Below are 18,368 nucleotides of genomic sequence, written 5' to 3'. Positions count from 1 at the left end.
TTCCATCTCCCAGCCAGGCCCTCACACACCTGGATTAACAAAAGTGCTCATCCTGCAATTATAGGGCCTTGCCCTGACACAGGCAACGTGCCAGTTTTGTGGCTGCATCTGTCCTGCCCCAGCTTGGCTAAAGACTCGGCTAGATCTGGTTTGAGCAGTGCTGTGCCTCTCAGTAAACATCCAGAGCTTTGCTAAAACAGGAGCTGGAGGACCTCATGCCACCAGAGAGCCTACTCTACCAAAATATTTTTCCCCTTGGGCTTTACAAACCATTTTGCAACTGTGTTGGCAGCTCAGGAATTTAATTGCAAGTCTCATGATATTGGGTGGTGGTTTTAATGAAAACTCTGGCTCCTGGGGAATTCAGGAGTCTCAGGGATCATATAAAACCAATTAAGTCTTCTAATTGCAGCAGCAACCTGAGAACACCCAGCAAGAGAGTCCTGAAGGATGGAATCTGAAGGTAAATAAAAAGACCCTCTTCCTTCCCTGCGCAATTTTTATACAAGAAAATGCTCTCAGGATTTTCAAACAAATGACATGGGAGGTCCAAGTCCTACGTAACAAAGCTTCAGTTTAGAAATATTAATATTACTATAGAATGGGCTGGCAGGGAGAGAAGATAACAATTGCTTTAAGCATTAGTAATGACTTATTTTTATTATACTAATAATAAGATTAAAGCACTTTCACTGTAGCTTGGAAGGGATAAAACACATACCTTGACAGCAGCCATTGGAAATAGGGCAACACCAGGCAGTTTAACAGCCAGGCAGAATTACCATTTGCATCCCTTTGACATTGATATATCACCAGGCTGTGAATTCAGCAGGATTCAGGGATTACAGGGCAGCTCTGGAGTATCTGGAATAGAAGAAAAACACACATGAAGTTTTAAAGGAAACTAGAGCACTGTGAGTTATGTCAAGTTTAGGTCTGAAAATTAGTATCCCACCCTTTCCTAAATCTTGGAACCCAGGAGCCAGTAAGGAATAAAGCCTGCAGTATTTATGATTTAATGGAAAGGATATGTCTGTGTTCACAAATCCAGCTGGCTTGCAGAGGAAGGGAATAAGGATGGCCAGAGTCTCATTTTCTAGCTGTAAATGATGATTCTTTCCTCCCATTATTTTCTGGTTATTAAATTTAAGTTGAAAAAGCAGTTTTCCTTATGTTTACACACCCACACTGTTAATTGGAAGTAAAACTATGTCTGTTTATGGCCAGGAGTGCTTCCCCTGTTTGGGAGAAACAGGTTATTGTGCAAAATTCATGTAATTGGTTTCCATAGCCCAAAGCAAATCAGGAATAATTTCTTATAGCAGAGGAGCAGATTTATCCTGAAGTGTCCCTTGAAATTTCTCATTCAAAGGCTGATGGCTCTAATGACTGCCTTCAAATTGCTATCAGTAAAAGTCTAAGCAAAAATGAAATTCAGTGTGCAATTTGGCAAACAGCTGTGCGCTCACAGCCTTCAGCAACTAATCTAATCTGGGCTTTAATTTCTCTTTGTGCAGATTTGTAACATATACAGGCTTGAGCTTAATAAGGCCATTAGCACAAGTAGATTTGCTCAGGCCCACGAGTGCTTGCAGGATGAGATCCTGCCTACAGTGGGCTGGCACCAGGCCAGCCCCATCCCTAACTGGTGTCATACAGGCACAGAAGGCAACTTGGATTTTCCCCTTTCCCAGCAGGTCTCTTACTGACCCCCGTAGTAAAAACTTGAAACCAAATGACCCCAGCACAGCTCTATGCACAGACACAAACCTCAGGTCCCATCTCAGCCTGGTCTATGCCTGGATAGATGCACTGACCTGCTCCTGAAGCCTTAGGAGAGTCTCCCTTTGCAAAGCAATCAGCATTTGCACCCATCCCTTCCCTGCTGACCCAGAGCCAACAAGACAGTGCAGGAGTGAGTGAATTACCTGTTATTTCATTCCCTCTTTGCTTGCAGATGAGCTTCCTGCATTCAGAGTGAGGGACTGCCTCTGATTAAATTGAATCAAATGTCCGTGTTTACGAGACGTTTTGACCGACAAATCATTTTCTCCTGTCAGACTGAGATATGACAATGATGATAACTCAAATTTTTGGAGTCAAATGGCTTTGGAAAGCTTTCCTGCCATCACAGTCCGTGAATGTCAATGGGTTTAGCTAAGTGCAGTGAAGACTGATGGCAGCCCTTCCTGCATCTCCTTTTCCCACCAGAGCTCTATGTAAAGCTGGCTGGCAGGTCTGCCCCAAGACGTGATCAAAGAAGAGACTCTACTTTATTTATGATTTGCACTATACTGAATTTATCTTTGCTTTCCCCATTAAAAACGGGTTGCAAAAGATACTGCTATGAGTTAAACACTGAATTAATTTCCTTCTGAAAAGAGAAATCTCCCTGGGATACTGAGGTGTCTAAACAACTGAAATATATTTCCAGAGTAAGTAATGACACTACTATTAAAAGAAAATTCAGAACATCATTAAAAGCCGTAACACCCTATTATAGAACTACAACTCATTGAAGTAAATGAATGAATACAAATCCTGACTTTGACTCTTGTTTTTCAACAAGCTGTTTCTGGGAAAGGAGCCCCAAAATTCCTCTGGTACCCTTGTGGGAAAGCCCAGGAGCTTTTCACTGCTCTTTCATTTAGCCTGCACCATCCATAGAAAGCTTTGAGCTACATTTTGAAGCCTTGCTTTGCAAACATAAAAGAACTGGCTGTTTTTGCTGTGTCAAACCCTTGGTCCATCTTTAAAATCCAGAGAGTGTGGCAGCGACGTTTAGCATAAAGCAACAAAACAGGTAAAGAGAGCTCAGACACTGTATGTCAAACACCTTTGCCTTCCTATCTCCAGAAGTGAGGCTGAGCTGCCTCCTTCCTTAGCTCCCTCTCCATTTATTTTCTTTCCATGGGGATACCACAAGGAAATGGTGAAGAAAGCAGAAAGGGAAAAGGAAAAAAGGCACAGCACAGGTCACACCTCTGCTTGGGGCCCTTTCACTCCTCTGCGTGGAAGGAGGTGGAAGGGGGAGAAAGGGGAAGAAAAACCTGGGAAATAGCATGAGGTCGAATAACAGACTGGGAAAAAATACAGCAGCTGGATTTGCTGGGTGAGAGAGGAATACAAGAGCAGATTGAAAACTAGCCCCAAAAGAGCAGATCCTGGAGGAATTTAATGGAAGCTAAATATTGGTAAGAAAACAGTTTAAGTAAAGCAACAGGGTAAACAGGAAAAAGAACACAGATAATTCTCCATATTAAAAAAATACAACATTTCTGTGGAAGTAAAGTAGCAAAGATTGTTGACAAAAGCAATTTCAACTAGGAATAATGGTCACTGAAACCCCTGGAAGCTTTTACGTTGCCTTAAATATACACTGTACCAGACCCCCAGCCTCTGAGCAAATAATTGTGGGATGAACCAGGTGTGCAAGCAGCTATGGGGTGCTCTTATGTGGTCTTTAATAATGCAAAAATAATCCACAAAGTAGAATTTAAGATGCATCATTCATGCCTAGTAATCAACATGTTTATTCATGGGAAGAAAATTGGTCCGAACCTACACTGTGGTCAGGAAATTAAGAGCTGGAATCAATGACTATCCAAACAACAAGACTTGATGGAGGGATGGAAAACCTTAGAGAAGTCCAGGTATCTGGATCTGTCCAGGACTTCAGTGACAAGGGAGGCATTTTGCTTATGTTCTATCTCCAGCACATGTCTGTGCAAAGTGGGCACCTGACAGATGAGCTACTTGGCGACTGTTCAAGAGTCAGGAACAACTGATCAAATTTTAAAGAGTTTGGGCAGCTGAAGGACCAGTGCTGTGCTGGACTGGTGAAGGCTGGAAATGTGCAGGAAGCACTGTCACTATCCAATAGCCACCAGTTAGCAAAACACCCCTGCTTTGGTTTAATTGTGTGCAAACAAAACCTTTCAGGTGAGTCACCTTTCTTAGGTAACTTTCTATCTAAGCTCAGCAGGAGTTTTTTCTCACCCCATCACAACACCTGTCCTCCTCTGCAGCAAGAAGGGCCTGGGACAAGGGGGCTTGCCAAACAAAAGGTTTATGCTAGGGGAGAAACTCGATCATTTTTATTGCAGACTAAAGAAGATGAAAGGATTTTCTATGTCTGGGGAATTCACCACTGTACCCTGTTGTTGCACAGCAGTTTTCCCCCCTCCTATGTTATCCCACCACTGCTGATAGGCTCAGCCCTGGCCCGTGTGGGTCTGTCCTGGAGCCACCTGGAATTGTCTCTAGAGGATATAGGGGAAGCTTCCAGGCAGCTTCTTACAGAAACCACTACCAAAACCTTGCCATGCAAACCCATTACATGGACCAAGTAGCTGGGAGAGCCCCAACAACAGCTGCCACTGCCACCCTGTTCCCCTCCCCTCAGTGCCATACACTTCACTGCCAGCTCTTGAGAGAGTTTTGGGGGTACATGATACCCCCCCAGCACAAAAAAAACAAAATAGAAGTCAGATTCCAGGCTGAAAGTTTTCCATCATTGCTGTTAGAGTCTCACTGTTTAAAAAAAATACAGAAAGATCTTGTCTGTTGTGATATTTCACAAACAACAAATACATTTGTGATGATACAGGAAGAGACACCCCCAAGTGCTTCCAGAGCCAGGGAGATTATTTATAGACTCTTCCATGGTCTGTGGGACCTTAGCCCTCATTAAGGTCAAGCCAAATTACCTTACAAATAATTTAACCTCTACCCGCAGCTCCTTGACTCTGAACTGATAGATTATGCAGCCATTAATCAGCTCCAGGTCTGGCCTCTGCTTTTGACATTCAGAAGGTAAACTTACTTCATGCTGGTCCTCTTACTGAGTTTCTCAGATAGATTCATACTCAGAGAAAAAAAAAAATCTAATTCCCTACTAAGCACCGATGCTTCCTGAAAGACTGAACACACCTTTTAATAACTTTGTTTGTAATGCACTAATTTCATTTTGCCTCTTCCCAAGGAGGCAGATTTCATTTCGATGGGCTGGACAACACGAGAGATAATTTATCACTGCATGTCTGGGTCTGTACTTAGTTGCAGAGCCATAAATTTGGGAGACAGCTCAGTAACTAATCTTCAGTTAATTTCCTGGAAAGTCTGAAAACTTTGTTCTGAGTGATTGCTGACAAAGATATAATAACAATAAAGTGACCCAAGATGGCCAAACCCAATTTAACAGTTTCCATAAAGATAATTTTTATCAGTGCTCTGTAGGACTTCATTTGCTGCTAAAATAGCATTCCCCACATATAACCAGTGAAAATTCTGCTTTTATGTCCTGATCAGATTTGTTTGGCCTGGACTCCTGTAGCTATGTTTAGCTCTCAGATGCATGTCTTTAATAAGAAATAACTGCATATCCAGGGGCTGAATTTCACCCAGCGAGGATGTTCAGTGAGGTTTAATTTTGAGAGATGATCAAAGGCCATGGCCTTATAACTCAGTGCCTGCTCCAGCTCCCAACAGATGGTGGGTATACACTTGATATAAAGCTCTGACTTTCCATTACTGTCACAAGGCAAGCTGCAGAACCACCCTTTCTTCATTTGTCTTAATTAAAAATATATCTTCTGGCTCATGAAAAAAAAGAAGACTGCTTTTCATAAGTGATTAATGACCCTGCAGATATAGTCAATAGCCTTCCAGGGGCCTTTCTGCCCAAAGTCTTGCTTCATTTGCTGCCCTTTATATTAAAAAGTGTTGTGATTTCTACATTAAACCTAAAGGATCGGACACAAATAAAGAAAGAGGATTTAGCTATTTTAGGTATGTCCAGCTTTCTACGGGACATATGGAAAAACATTTTATAGATATGTCATGTAATGGATTAAAGTGTTTTACATGAAAAACTCTAACAATAGCATTTCAGCTTCTCATTTCTGAACAAACATGTCTTGTTCTGTTTGACTTCAAGAAACCAAAATGCAAGTGAGACTATTAATTCCAGCTGTTTCCTCTTCATGGGAAATTTTCATAATAAGTGAAACATTATCATTTGCTTCTTGCCCTACCCCAATTAGTCTTTTCCTTATTAGATCCAGCTCTAGCCTCATGAGATCCTTATTGTCTTCTAAAAATACATCTCACCCAATTCACTGTGGGGAAAACTTCAGGCTTTTAAAGCTAAAAACAGAAGACAAAGTACAACAAAAAAACAGGAGCTAGAAGAAAAAAAGTTTGATATTCTGGTTTTTTTTTGTTTGAGTTTGTTGTAGGATTTTTTTTAGTTTATTTGTTTGTTTTTAAACACCACCGTTGCCATTCCTGGGGAGAACTGAAGTACATAGCTTGTTTTATGGCTGGGAACTGCTGTTTTTGACTACTTTGGCTACTTTCATTTAATCTTACATCACTTGAGTGCTCAGCAGCTGAAACAGCCACAGCTCCAGAAGCTCTACAGCCTTGTGTGTATATTATATATCCAGATCTGTCTATATGTGCCAATACATATGTCCAAGTTTCTACTATCTGTGTGCAAGAGAGAAGTAGATTTTCAAGACCTTAGCAGGCAGCATGAGGGACATATTTCCAGAGGAGGCCCACTCCGGTTGGAGAAACTCCATAACCAATGGATTTTTATTGTTGTCAGCACTCAGCAACACTTTCTGGGATGGCTATGGCCAGACTGTCAAAGCTGTTTAGCACCCAAAATACTCAGCTGGCCTAGAAGCCCTGCTGCTAATTTTAGTGGCTAAATGAGAGCTGACCTCAATCATGCGAGGGAGCTCTCTGGAAAAGTCTGGCCACAAAGCTTTCATCTAAACTGACTGCTCCTCAGGCAAGCAGTAAATATCTTCTAACATTGTCCTCCTACTTTTGTGCCCTAACATATGCACTCTGCTTATTTATAGAACCTGTGAGCTTCATGTACATCAGGCTGAATCCCTCGGGTCGAAAGTGGCACTTGGTTTTGCGCAGTGCGGCCAACAATTCCTTCCAGCCTCCAGGAGCAGGGGCTTGCTCTGCTCTCCTGCCACACAAGAGAGGGCAGCAGCACCCAGTGAACCCAGTTAAGATTCGAGATTATTTCTGGAAGCAGTAACAACTAAGAAGAATAAGAGTAGGAGGGAAGAAGCTGATGAGCAGAGCTGGTGAGCTCCAGGCCCACCACGCAGGAAGGGGAGCAGAGGGAACATCCCACTCCCCAGCAGTGGAAGCCATCCTCCAGCTACCTGCAAGGATTGCTTGATTTGGAAATGTCCTGCCTTGCTGGAGAGCTGGGTGATGACAGGGTGGAACAGCAGAGCCTATATCCAAAATACAGGATATTTCATGTTGGAGACACAGCCTTAAGTCCTACTGCCTTTTACAGTCAAATAAAGTTCCACTAATGCTCAAATAGTACAAACTTAATGAAAAACACACACACAGCACAAAACAATTTTGCCCAGTTTGGTTTAGGGGAACTAACTAATAAATCAGCAGAAATTTAAGTTTACTATTTACCTATGAATCTATATTTACTGTTTTACCATTTACTTATAAACCTAAGTTTACCATTACAGTTAGAGATTAGTAAAATAATGGTTCTTCTTTTAGAGTTACTTGTCATTTCTTTTTATATTCTATGTGCAGTAACATAAATTAACACAGACAAAATCCACATCAGTGCATCAGCCTCCAAGTAAGGATGGACACAGTACTTCTTGCAGGTGCAAACAGTTGAGCTGAAGTGTTCAACTACAAAAAACAGAAACCATCATCATGCAACTATCCCTCTTCATCAAATGTAGGCAGGCAAGAAAATTCCCTTTGTCTAAGGCCACAGTGCATTCTGGTGGGCACTGAGCTCTCAGGCAGCTCAGTCATCACATAAATAAGCCCTAATTGGCATTCCCAAATGTTTTGAAATCGGATTGCCTGCTGCTGGCACTCCAAAAGGTACACCCCTGGAGATACCAGGAAAAAAAAATAATCAAAGATCACTTGCAATTAGATGCAACAAACCCATACCCGACTGGTGTGTGTCAGGGGTAAAAATAGCAACAGCCCAAATGGCAAATGCCTCTTGGTTTGTCAGGAATTGAATGTGTAGCACCAAGTGAGTGGTTATTACAGCCTCTGATCAGCAAAGCAGACAATCGTTTGCCTTGTTATCGTGCTGCCTGCCCATGTGAACAGCATCAAACAACTATTAAAAGACACCCCGCTCACCCCAGAAGGGAACTCTGGTGATGAGTATCCGAAAACCTCCTCGTTAACAAGCTAACCTTTGAGACTGGTGAGAAGGCAAGGAAGCATTTACCAGCCACTCCATCCATAATTATGGAAAAGAAAATCGTAGCTCATTTTCTATCCCAGGGTGGGGAGAGATAAACAAGGCAGGCACGGTTCACACCGTGCCTGTGGCAAACAGCCCTTCCAGGGCAGCTCCCAGCCATGGGCAACAGCTGCCAAAAAGGCAATTATCCATGGAGCTGCTCTCCTGGGGCTGTTCAATACAGGGATGACGTATATTTGGAAACTCCCCCAAAGCCCTTCTGCTGGTAATGGGAAGTTTTGTGGCACACAACCCTCAGGGACCCCAAAACACCCTGGTAAAAAGCAGCCTGAAAGGCCACACACGTGGGTGGGCAGTGGTATCATGTGACAGGGCTGAAGCACTCAAACATCATGATTTTTCTTCCCTGGAATTGTGAGGTTTCCCCAAAGTCTTTCAAACACATAGGGATGGGGACTTCATTTTAAGCAGAATATCCAATAGCAATTGAATTCCCTATTTTTCATATTTTTCCTGCCTGTGTCATCCAAGAGGCCTTAAAAACCTAATTATGCTTCAGGATACAGCCACTCTACTTTTTTATGGGAGTAAATCCTGTTCCCATTTACAGCCTAACTCCTTTTTGTCTCCAGCCTCATTGCAAGAAGGAAAGGCACACCTGAGCCTGCACCAGGCTCCCTGGGGGTTGCTATCCTACTCAGGCTCAGCCTTTGCATCAAACCACCAGTTATCTTTTCAATTAATTGTAGGTATCATAGTGGCTGACAGGACAACCTTACTACCAAGGGATAATTTAATATGACTAAACCATAATCAAAAGTGTTAATAACCTCAAAATTTAATCTGTGCAGAAGTAGGATTTATAAAAGGGAAAGGACGACCAAGGCTAAGATGAATAATGTTAGTTGTAATATTACAGCTAGTTGTAATAGTATAATTAGTTGTGATATCCAGAAATAAAAATTACACTGCTTTGAGTTCCAGGCCTTGTGCCAAAAAGGAGCTGTTAGTCACAGAGCTGAGGAACAGTTACACAGTCCATTATCTCATAAACCACAGGGCCCAGAAATGAATCCTGCATGTCACAGGAAAATTGAGACTCTGCATTTTCAGCAAGACATGGCTTTTCATTTTAGCCCTTAAACCAGATCCTTTCCCATTATTGGAATGATGTGCTTTCCCATTTCCACATTGGAATGTGTTTGGAGACAGGTATCCTTGGAAGCCCTCCTGGCTGAGCTTCACTTTTCCTTTGGGCAGGGCCCCAACTTCTCCCTCCAGGCCAGGTTGTGGCAGATAAAGCTCACCCCTGGCATCCCCACCTGCTCCCTTCCTCCACCCTCACCACAGTCTGGTGGAGAAAAAAAAAGTCCCAAACCAAACCATGCTGTTAAACCTTAGCCTTTTCCTGCTTTTTCCTTGCAGGGCAAGGATGCCAGGTGATGGTTTGGCTGCCTCCATCAACAGGTGCTTCTTCCTCATGGGGTCATGCAGCCCCTGCTGTTCCCTGGCTCAGTGTTCAGGGCCAAATGCTTTAATCACAGAAAGACAGAATGGTTTGGGTTGGAACAGAGCTTAAAGATTATGTCATTCCAATGCCCCTGCCATGGGCAGGAACACCTTCCACTAGACCAGGTTGCTCAGAGCTCCATTGAATCTAATCCCATCTAATCTAGTAAAACACTTCTAAACCCAACATGCAGAAGGCAGCAATAGAGCTGGTATTCAGCATTATGACGAGTGAGAAGAAGCTGTACAAAAGTAAAAAGTGATGTGACCAAAAATCACCTTTTTTTAAAGTTACGAGCAGACAGTTTTTACCATCTCATTGTTACTCACATGCATGAGAGACACAGAAGCAATTGCTTAAGCTGGCAGGCATTTCTTTTTAAAATTACTTTGAATGACTTCCATATTATAAAAGTTATTTTAAAACAATTTCCAGCTTTTTAGGTAGCAATAAAGAAATTAAATGCTTTTTCAGGTTGTGCCTATCCAATTCTCTTTCATAACCTACTACATACTTTCTTTTCTTCCTCTTCTGTCAGTGCCAAAAAGAAAAAATGTGGGGCCTGTAAAGGAGGAAAATCGGGAAAGAAAAGATAACTCTCTCTAGGGAAAACAGGCAGGATGAAGACAATAGAAGTTGTGATTTTTTTTTTTAAGGGGAAATCACCTGGATTTGAAACAACTGTAACTTTTGTCCTCTTCTTACACACATATCCCTTTTCCTCCTTGTCCTGGCTGACTTGCACCTCCTGGCAGGCACGTAGGTGCTTGTTTTGCTGCCCAGGGCTGTTGCTCCGCAGGATGGAACTGCCAGGAACGACAGTCCCAGGAGATGTTTTGTGTAGAGATAAAATGAGAACCAAACTGGGTTCGGTTCCTCTGCTGCCCCTTCCCTCACACACACACACTCCTTATGCTGCAGTCGTGCTCCTGCTGTATCCTCAGTGTTATATATTAGGAAAGACACTCCTTAATACATCTGGGGAAGTGCTTCCCCACACACACACAGGAGCCCTGGCTCAGAGGCAATTAAACACTCCAGGCTGCACATGCTCACACAATTACCTTTTGTGACTGTCACTAAATAAACGTTGCACTGAGCCAACAAATCTTACAATGGCCTCATTTTTCTAGCAATGATGCCTCAAGCGAGGCCAGTGTGGCCCAGAAAGGAAAAAGGTTAACTTTTGCTGAAATTCCCTAATCCTGCTTATCTGCTTCTTCTCTCTAAACATCTGCCAGCTTCAGACACCTGTTACAAATACCAGTTTGTCTTGCAGTGGTTCCTGGAGTCTATCAGGAAACTGAGCAATTAGTATTGTCAGCAAATCATTTATTAACTGGACTATTCAGTTTCAGCTAACATAAGACTAACTGTGTATTTAATTCCTGTCTAGCAGGATCAAATCAATCAAAAAAAAAAAAGTCCATGGGTAAATATCAAAGATCAATAGGTAATAAATTAAAACTTTAATTAAAACCTTATCTGAATGCTAACAAAACGACAAACAATAGAGATTATTTTATATCACGTCATTTTGATTATTTTCATGCTTTCTCCTCAGTTCAACCCTGGTGTTACTCAAGTACATGGTGAAAAGGTTGGAGTACACTTTTTGGCATCATATTAGAACCTCTCTTCTTTCCCACCTGTCAGAGACCCTTTGCAGGCAGTTCAATGCCACTTTGAGGGTGAAGAATGATCTCACCAAAGTGGTATTTTTCTGCACATTTTCCCCTGTGAATTTGGAGCTGCAGCCACTGAACTTACTGGCAAGAAGACAATTTTACTGCTGGTTGTTGTGTGAGCAGAAGCATTGAGCTATTAAAGAGGGAGCAGGAGCTGGTTCCCTCCTGTGTGTCATCAGCAGAGGTAAATAACATCTCTGCATCTCTGCTGTGCAAACCAGAGAGTAATTAGGGGGAACTGCTCAGGCCATTAAATTGACGGGCTGATATCTGTTCCAGCCCTTGGAGATTCAAGCCCTGTGTTGTACCCAACCCCTGCTACCAGCTTTTACACTGTTAGGCCAACAAGGACGTGAGACAAAGAAAGCTAAAGCACTATGGCTAAATTTTAAACTATGCTCAGGTACACCACGTTCAACAAGATCAAGGCCAAATAGATACATCAATAAGTTAAACTCTATTGAGGTCAAGAATGAAAAGAACAAACAATAAATCAGCTTTAGCAGATCATTTCATCCACACTTGGTACGATCCATTGGGCAGATTTCACTGGCAGGGAAGTCACAGGCTCAGTCTGCAGGATGTCTGCAAACACTATCAACTTCAGATCCTGCCAAGAAACCTGAAACACCAGAACTGTCTTCCCTAGACATGCCAGCCAGGCACTGCTGCCCTGCTCACAAGCACCAAGCAAACACACCTGCAACAAAGAGGAGACCTTAGTGGTGACTGTGGACAGGAAAAGAATAGACTTCAGAAATTCCCGTTGACTCTCATACACTCCTGCTCCCTGCCCTACACCCTATTTATGCCATCACCTGCCAGTCACTTCCTTTTGGCCATTCCCCTCACCTGAGGGCTCCTTTCCCCACCTGAATCCCATTTTTTTGTATTAGCTCCTTAATCACCAGGAAAGTGCCTTGGTGCTGAGTCTGCACAGAGAGATGGCAACCCTAAGTGCAAATATTTCTAAATTCAAAAAGCATCTTTACATTCAAATGCAGAACTGTAACCCTGCCACCCATGTGCCTTGATGGGACCGTACTTTATCTACTGCCTTGTGCTATTCCATTGGTGCAAATAAGTATCAGCTTGGTTTCAGTAACTGAGCTTCTTAAAAAATCCAGCCAACACAAAGCTTTAAATCAGCAGCTTATTTTTGGAAAAAAACCTAAAATAAGTGACCAACCTACAAGCACAGTACAATGAGAGCTTTCACTGTGCTGAAGTGTCCTAACCCCATCCTTTGCTTTTGGGACTAACAATAAGGCAAGCAATTTTATTTCATGCAAACGCACAAGATATCCCAGCTCTTTGAGCATCCCCTGCTTTTTCCCATCTAGATCCTGGATCTGATGCTTCTCACTGTGCCAGCCTGCAGCCAGGCAGGAGCCAACCCATGCCTCCCTTTTTTCATGCTGACTCCCACTGCACTGGGCTGGAAACTGCCAACAGAGCAAAGGAGGGAGGACAGAGGCGTCAGCATTGTCTGCACATCTGTCCCACTGCCCAGCTCTCAGCTGCAGGTGAGGCTGAAGCCAAAAGACCTAATGAAGCAGAGAAGAACAACTACACTGCTGACACAAAAGGCATGGCAGGCTTTCATCTTCTGAGAGGTTAAAAATAAACAGTTTAGCTTTCAGCGAAGTGGTCTGATTAGAGGCAAAGAAAACTACACTGATTTCCATGGAAATGGAATATTTTGTTGCTGCTACTTGATCTTGTTGAAATGTATTAAGAACACAAAAGAGTGCAATTTCAATATCTGGAGAGTGCTAGTATGCTTTAAAATTTTAAATTCAATTGATTTCTTTTAAAAGAAAGCTGGCTGATTTTAGTTTCTTAATTAGTTCATTACCACTGCAAATGGAGCATGTTCTTATAAGCTTGTAGTAGGATATTATAGAAATACAGAAACAGCTGCAACCCACAACAGAAGAGATACACATACAGGCAATATTTGTACATAAAATTCAGTGACTTAAGATCCTCTAGGTCCTCTATCTCCTCTCTAAAAACAGTTCTTTGACTCATAAATCTTGCTAAATTTAAAGCCATTACAAAACAGATACTAGTTTCTATGGAAAAAGGATCAATCCTTAATTTTTTTCTTATTTTTCTTTTTTAACGTGTAGGAATACTTCATAGGAATAAGACCTGCCTACACATGCTCTGGAAGCAAAATAACTCGATTGGTTTGAGTTCTCATCTCATTACTGTGGTGCCTATCTCCATAGGGAGGTTTCTTTCAAATGAACAGCGTCCTATTTCAGTTTAACCCAGATAGTAACAAAATAATCACTCAAAATGGGGCACCACTGCCCTGACCTTCACTGTGACAAATACTAAATACAGGTGTGAAGGGAAGGCTGCTTTGCTGCTGTGGCTGTTCTCTTTATAGACACGGCCCAGGGTAGGATCCTCTCCAACATTTCGACACACACCGATGGGACCCTGCCACAGCATGGCCCAACTGAAATTTTCTATCAAACCAATGTTAAAAAATACCCCAAATCTTTGTTCTTAGTTAAAATAACACGTTGTGATGATAACAAGAAAAACAAGTTTCCGTTTATCCTCCCATTTCCTCACAGTGAAATTTCAACAGAAACAATAACCCTTTAGGTTTTCATTTTGACAGTATGACATTTTTTTGACAGAAATTTTATCTTACTGTAATTTTAGGTGACAGGGCAACTTGAGCTTCTAACCAAAAGGCTGCTGGATTTTTATCTGTATATCATGTTTCTTCACATGCTTGCAGCTGGCACGTGCTCTTGTTCCAGTAGTGATGACCCAGGAAAGAAACTGGAGCCAGGAAAGATTTGCCCACAAACCACCACAGCCTGATTTAGGACAGCTTTCCACTGCAGACTAGTCACATTAGATATTGATCAGTATAAATTAGCATTGATACTGTGGCTCAAGGGGCTTTGCTTTTCTTTTATTCTTCTCATGTAATGGCCTCATGAAACCAATCCTATACTTTTCTTTGTGTTATGCTGAAGACTGTGTTTGGCTAAGGCTTACTATACATTTAATATGAAATATTACCCATGAATACATTCAGGAGTGGACCCACAAGAAAGGCAGGTGCTGAAATACCTAATTCCCAGTGCCTGCTAATTTTCGCAGCCCCGACCCAAGTGTTGGAGCTCTTTATTGAATGTACAGGGAAAGCCACAGAAGACAGAAAAAATGGCAGTTACAAAGTAAGAAACACTGAGGAGAAGAGTGGGACATAAGTCTCATTCGTGGATGTAATTAGGTGGCTGTGGCTCATGAGAAATCAGAGCCTATTAACAGAGGAGCCTGGAGAGTACAGGTGATGGGGGAATTGTTGGCAAACAATGACCTGGGTGAGAGTGTTACATACCCCATTATGGCCATTACAGAATTCTTCCTTTTTGCCATTTCTCTTCTGCTCACAGACACTTTTTGCTGTTTCCTGATGATTCTCTCTGCTCAAACAGGCTAATACTACACTTTGATAGGCTGGCTCAGCTAAAAGCTCCTCAGGGTTCGGTGCTTGCAGCCACATGGATTCGCTGTGCAAACTTAATTGTAGTAAGAACTGGATTTAAGAGCAGCAGATCAATGCCCTGGAGAGTTGTTAGGGTGAAATACAGAGACCTCATCCACAGATAAAAGGAAGAATACCATGCAATAATGACAGAAAAGGCACTCATCAGCTATATTTTCACCCATTGTGCTGTGTCTGACAAAAAAAAATATGGTGTATTCAGTTCACCACTTTAGTAATTTTGCTTTTAACAATATCTGACTTTGTATTCAATCAGCAGACCCTACTATGTGAAGCAATTTTTTGGACACCCAGTGGTTTGACTGCATACACAGCCTTCTGTTCCTGGCCAAATACATTTCTGCTTCACTGCCTGCAGGGAGATCACCCGAGGAGAGGAGAGCAGAGCAGAGCCTGCCAGCCCCACACTTCCCCCAAACAAAGCACTGGGTTTGCGTCAGCAACTTGTACATACAGACCTCCTTCATGGATCATTTTCCCCTTTATATCACCTGCACAGACATGCTGCCTTTTACCTGCCTAGCTTGGGCTTTGCTGTACCTCGTGCTACCAACTTTGTGCAGCTGAGTGAGTTGGTGGTTCCGGGGCATTTTTTCCTGTTGCAGTTGGACATTTCACAGTTCCTATCAAGCTGAAGGCCACTGCCATTTGGATGGTGCCAAACAGGATCCTCCCTGTAAATTTAAACAGATAATGGGGAAAACTGTAATGAGGCATTTAGGCACAGCCCTCAGCAGACACGGACAGATGGAACAGCAAAGTAGCTCTTTGCTATGTGGGTTTTTTAAAAAAGCTAAAACCCTCTTGAAATAAGCCCATGCTTATTTCTTGCAAAGTAATGATAATTGATTCAGAACTCCTTGAAATGAATTCAAGCTCAATAAAGGTCATGGCCTGAGGAAGAGCTGTACCTTTGCTGTGCAGGGGAATCCAGCTTGTTTAGGAGCCTGTGAAAGCCTTGGCTCTGCAGGTGGGAGGTTAATTTCCAACAGCCTGATTCAGCAATAAAGCAATAAATACAAAATCCTCCTCAGACCTTTCAGACACGAGCACTTGAGAGTCACTGAGAACAGATTAGCACCCTTCATTATGGGCTCTTTTTTTATCAGAAACCTTAAATCCCACTGGTTTGTCTGAATCACTCTCCACTTCTGACGACAGCCATGTGTAGCACAGATCAATTTACGTATTTCTTTAGTGTAGCTGGGGACCAGCAGGCTGTAGTTAAAAGTGTGGCACAGGTTTTGGGGGTGTTCATTCACAGGCAGCACCATCAGCATCCCACGGCAGGCCTAGTTTGCAGCTGCCCTGCTCCCTCCTTCCTACCCCTGAGGCAGGAAGGGCCGAGCAACGGATGACTCTCCTGGGACACTGGCATTCCCTGCCTTTTCTCCAAGCATAGGGGAGGCAGCAGGAAAAGGGCTTCTCTTCACTAGAGAACAGTATCTGTCCCTTCTACCATTGTTGCTTTTAGCTGACTCTTCCAAAAGCTGGAGTGAAACTTGGCTTCCTATTTCTTACCGTTCTCATAGAAGGAAAGCTGCAAATAAGTAGTATTTAGGTCAGCAGAATCACATTTATAAGCCATAAATCAAATCCAACAGACCTTGAACGCTTATTTGTAGCTTATAGACCACAGCTTTAAACGTCCTGTGAATCCCGAACTGCTGGATTTTGTTTCTGCAGTGTTTAGAAGGCAAATCAACAAACTCTGCTGTCCCCAGAGGGGTCTGTCATCTGCCATGGTGACGTGCTGACACACTCAGCAGCAAACAGCACATGCAGCATTTTGTTCACAAAATCCCAGCTTTTTGTCAAATAAAACCATATTAGGCAGATGACAGCAGCGAGTTGCTGCTGTATTCCCTGCGTGCAGGACTTCTGGTCTTCTGTATGTAAGACTGGCTTTGTTCCTTACATCCCTGTTTTGTCCTCCTTACACACAGGCATTTTACTTCACTGTCTGTGTTACCCTTTCCTTTGAATCCCTCCATTCTCTCATGTGATGCTTTGTGTCACTCAAGAAGACAAAGTTTGGTGAGTATCTTTTCAGTCAGGGAAAGGACTTCCCCTTCCTGCACCTCATCAGATTTTCAAAACAGAAATAAAATGATTTTCTGTACGACTACAACATAGTCCCCACACGTGGGAAATAGCAACTCCCAGGAAAAAAAAAGAAGGAGAAACTGGTGATGTTCCCTTAAAAGGTGGTGATATGTTTGCCCTTTGGTTAACAGAGGAGGAAATGGGTTTGAAACACATTAGTGGTGTATCCACTAAAGTAAACTTTCCAGTATACAAATGCTTACATTCAGGAGTAAATATCCAAAAACTGCACTGTGCTCACATGCATCACATTTTGCATAGTCAACATGTGGTAGAGCTGCTGCCATTTGAAGTAAGGCAAACATGATCTGTAGATCTTTCCTTTTCATGTCCTGTTTCCCCTTCTGCACAGCACTATTTATGCGTGGGTTCCTGTCCGTGCAGGCTGCTTGGCACTTTAAAGAGAACAGTAATTGCTCCTTCAATGAAAGAGGGGGGGAAAAAGGGCACCCTGCCTCTTCTTCTCACAATTCTCTCCCTTTAAATGGAAAAGAATTATGAGATGTGATGAGTTTTTGAAGGAGAGGGACGGTGAGCTGCGGCTGATGCGGCTCTTCTGACGCAGTGAAGCTGCGCTGCTGTGGCTGTGTGAGCCACCCCCAGCCCTTTCTGTCTGCTGACTTTCCATGGATAATGTCACTGCTGGTTTTACATGGATGATGTCACTGATGGCTACTCCGTGTGGGAAAGCAACACAGCTCTGGGTGCAGGCCGATGAGGCCACGATTCCCCTCTCACTGCAGCAACAGTTCCTTGCTTTTCCAGCTGATTATTTACTGTTACAGGGAAGGACAGGGATGGTTCTTACAGTGTCTCACAGGAGAGCTTTCCTGTGTCTGCCTGACGATCAAAAGAGGGATTTGTAGCTGCCTGGGGTTCATTAGGATCCTGTGCTGTGGGGACAAGCAGCCTGGCCGAGCTACAGATAAGAGCAACGTGTTTATTTAACAATCTGTGACTTGAAAGCTCTCAGCCTGTTGAGAAAGGGCAAGCGCACTTCCAGCACTCACTGCAGGCAGGAGCAAGATCCCCTTCAGAGGCACATGGGAAAGAGGAAAGTTTTGTTCCTGGGAGGTACCTGGAAATTTTACAAAGCCTCCCTGCTCTACACTGCCTAAAATATTCATGAGACCCATGGGGATCAAGTAACAGAGACACCACGTGATGGAGAGACAGAGAGATGACAGGTGATACCCTGCTGCCAGGCAGGGCAGGCAGAGGAAAAAACCACTGAAAAATCCACATCCTCTCCAAATGAACACCTGTGGAAAATGG

General features: G+C 42.9%; 1 protein-coding gene across 1 annotated transcript in view; it reads right to left on the bottom strand.

Moving 5' to 3' along the window:
• SPTLC3 (serine palmitoyltransferase long chain base subunit 3) overlaps positions 1-18,368 on the bottom strand; it is a 293,881-nt gene that overhangs the window by 222,595 nt on the left and 52,918 nt on the right. The window contains exons 6-7 of the mRNA XM_064647552.1: positions 15,503-15,661; positions 722-864 (exon numbers count right to left, since the gene is read on the bottom strand). The gene's annotated coding sequence lies outside the window, so the exon portion shown is untranslated. The remainder of the gene's footprint in view (positions 1-721; positions 865-15,502; positions 15,662-18,368) is intronic.

Source organism: Pseudopipra pipra, chromosome 3 (genome assembly GCF_036250125.1).
Source record: "Pseudopipra pipra isolate bDixPip1 chromosome 3, bDixPip1.hap1, whole genome shotgun sequence".
NCBI classification, from domain to species: Eukaryota; Metazoa; Chordata; class Aves; order Passeriformes; family Pipridae; genus Pseudopipra; species Pseudopipra pipra.
Note: the sequence above shows the minus strand (reverse complement) of the source record. Positions and strands in the feature narration are given on the sequence as shown.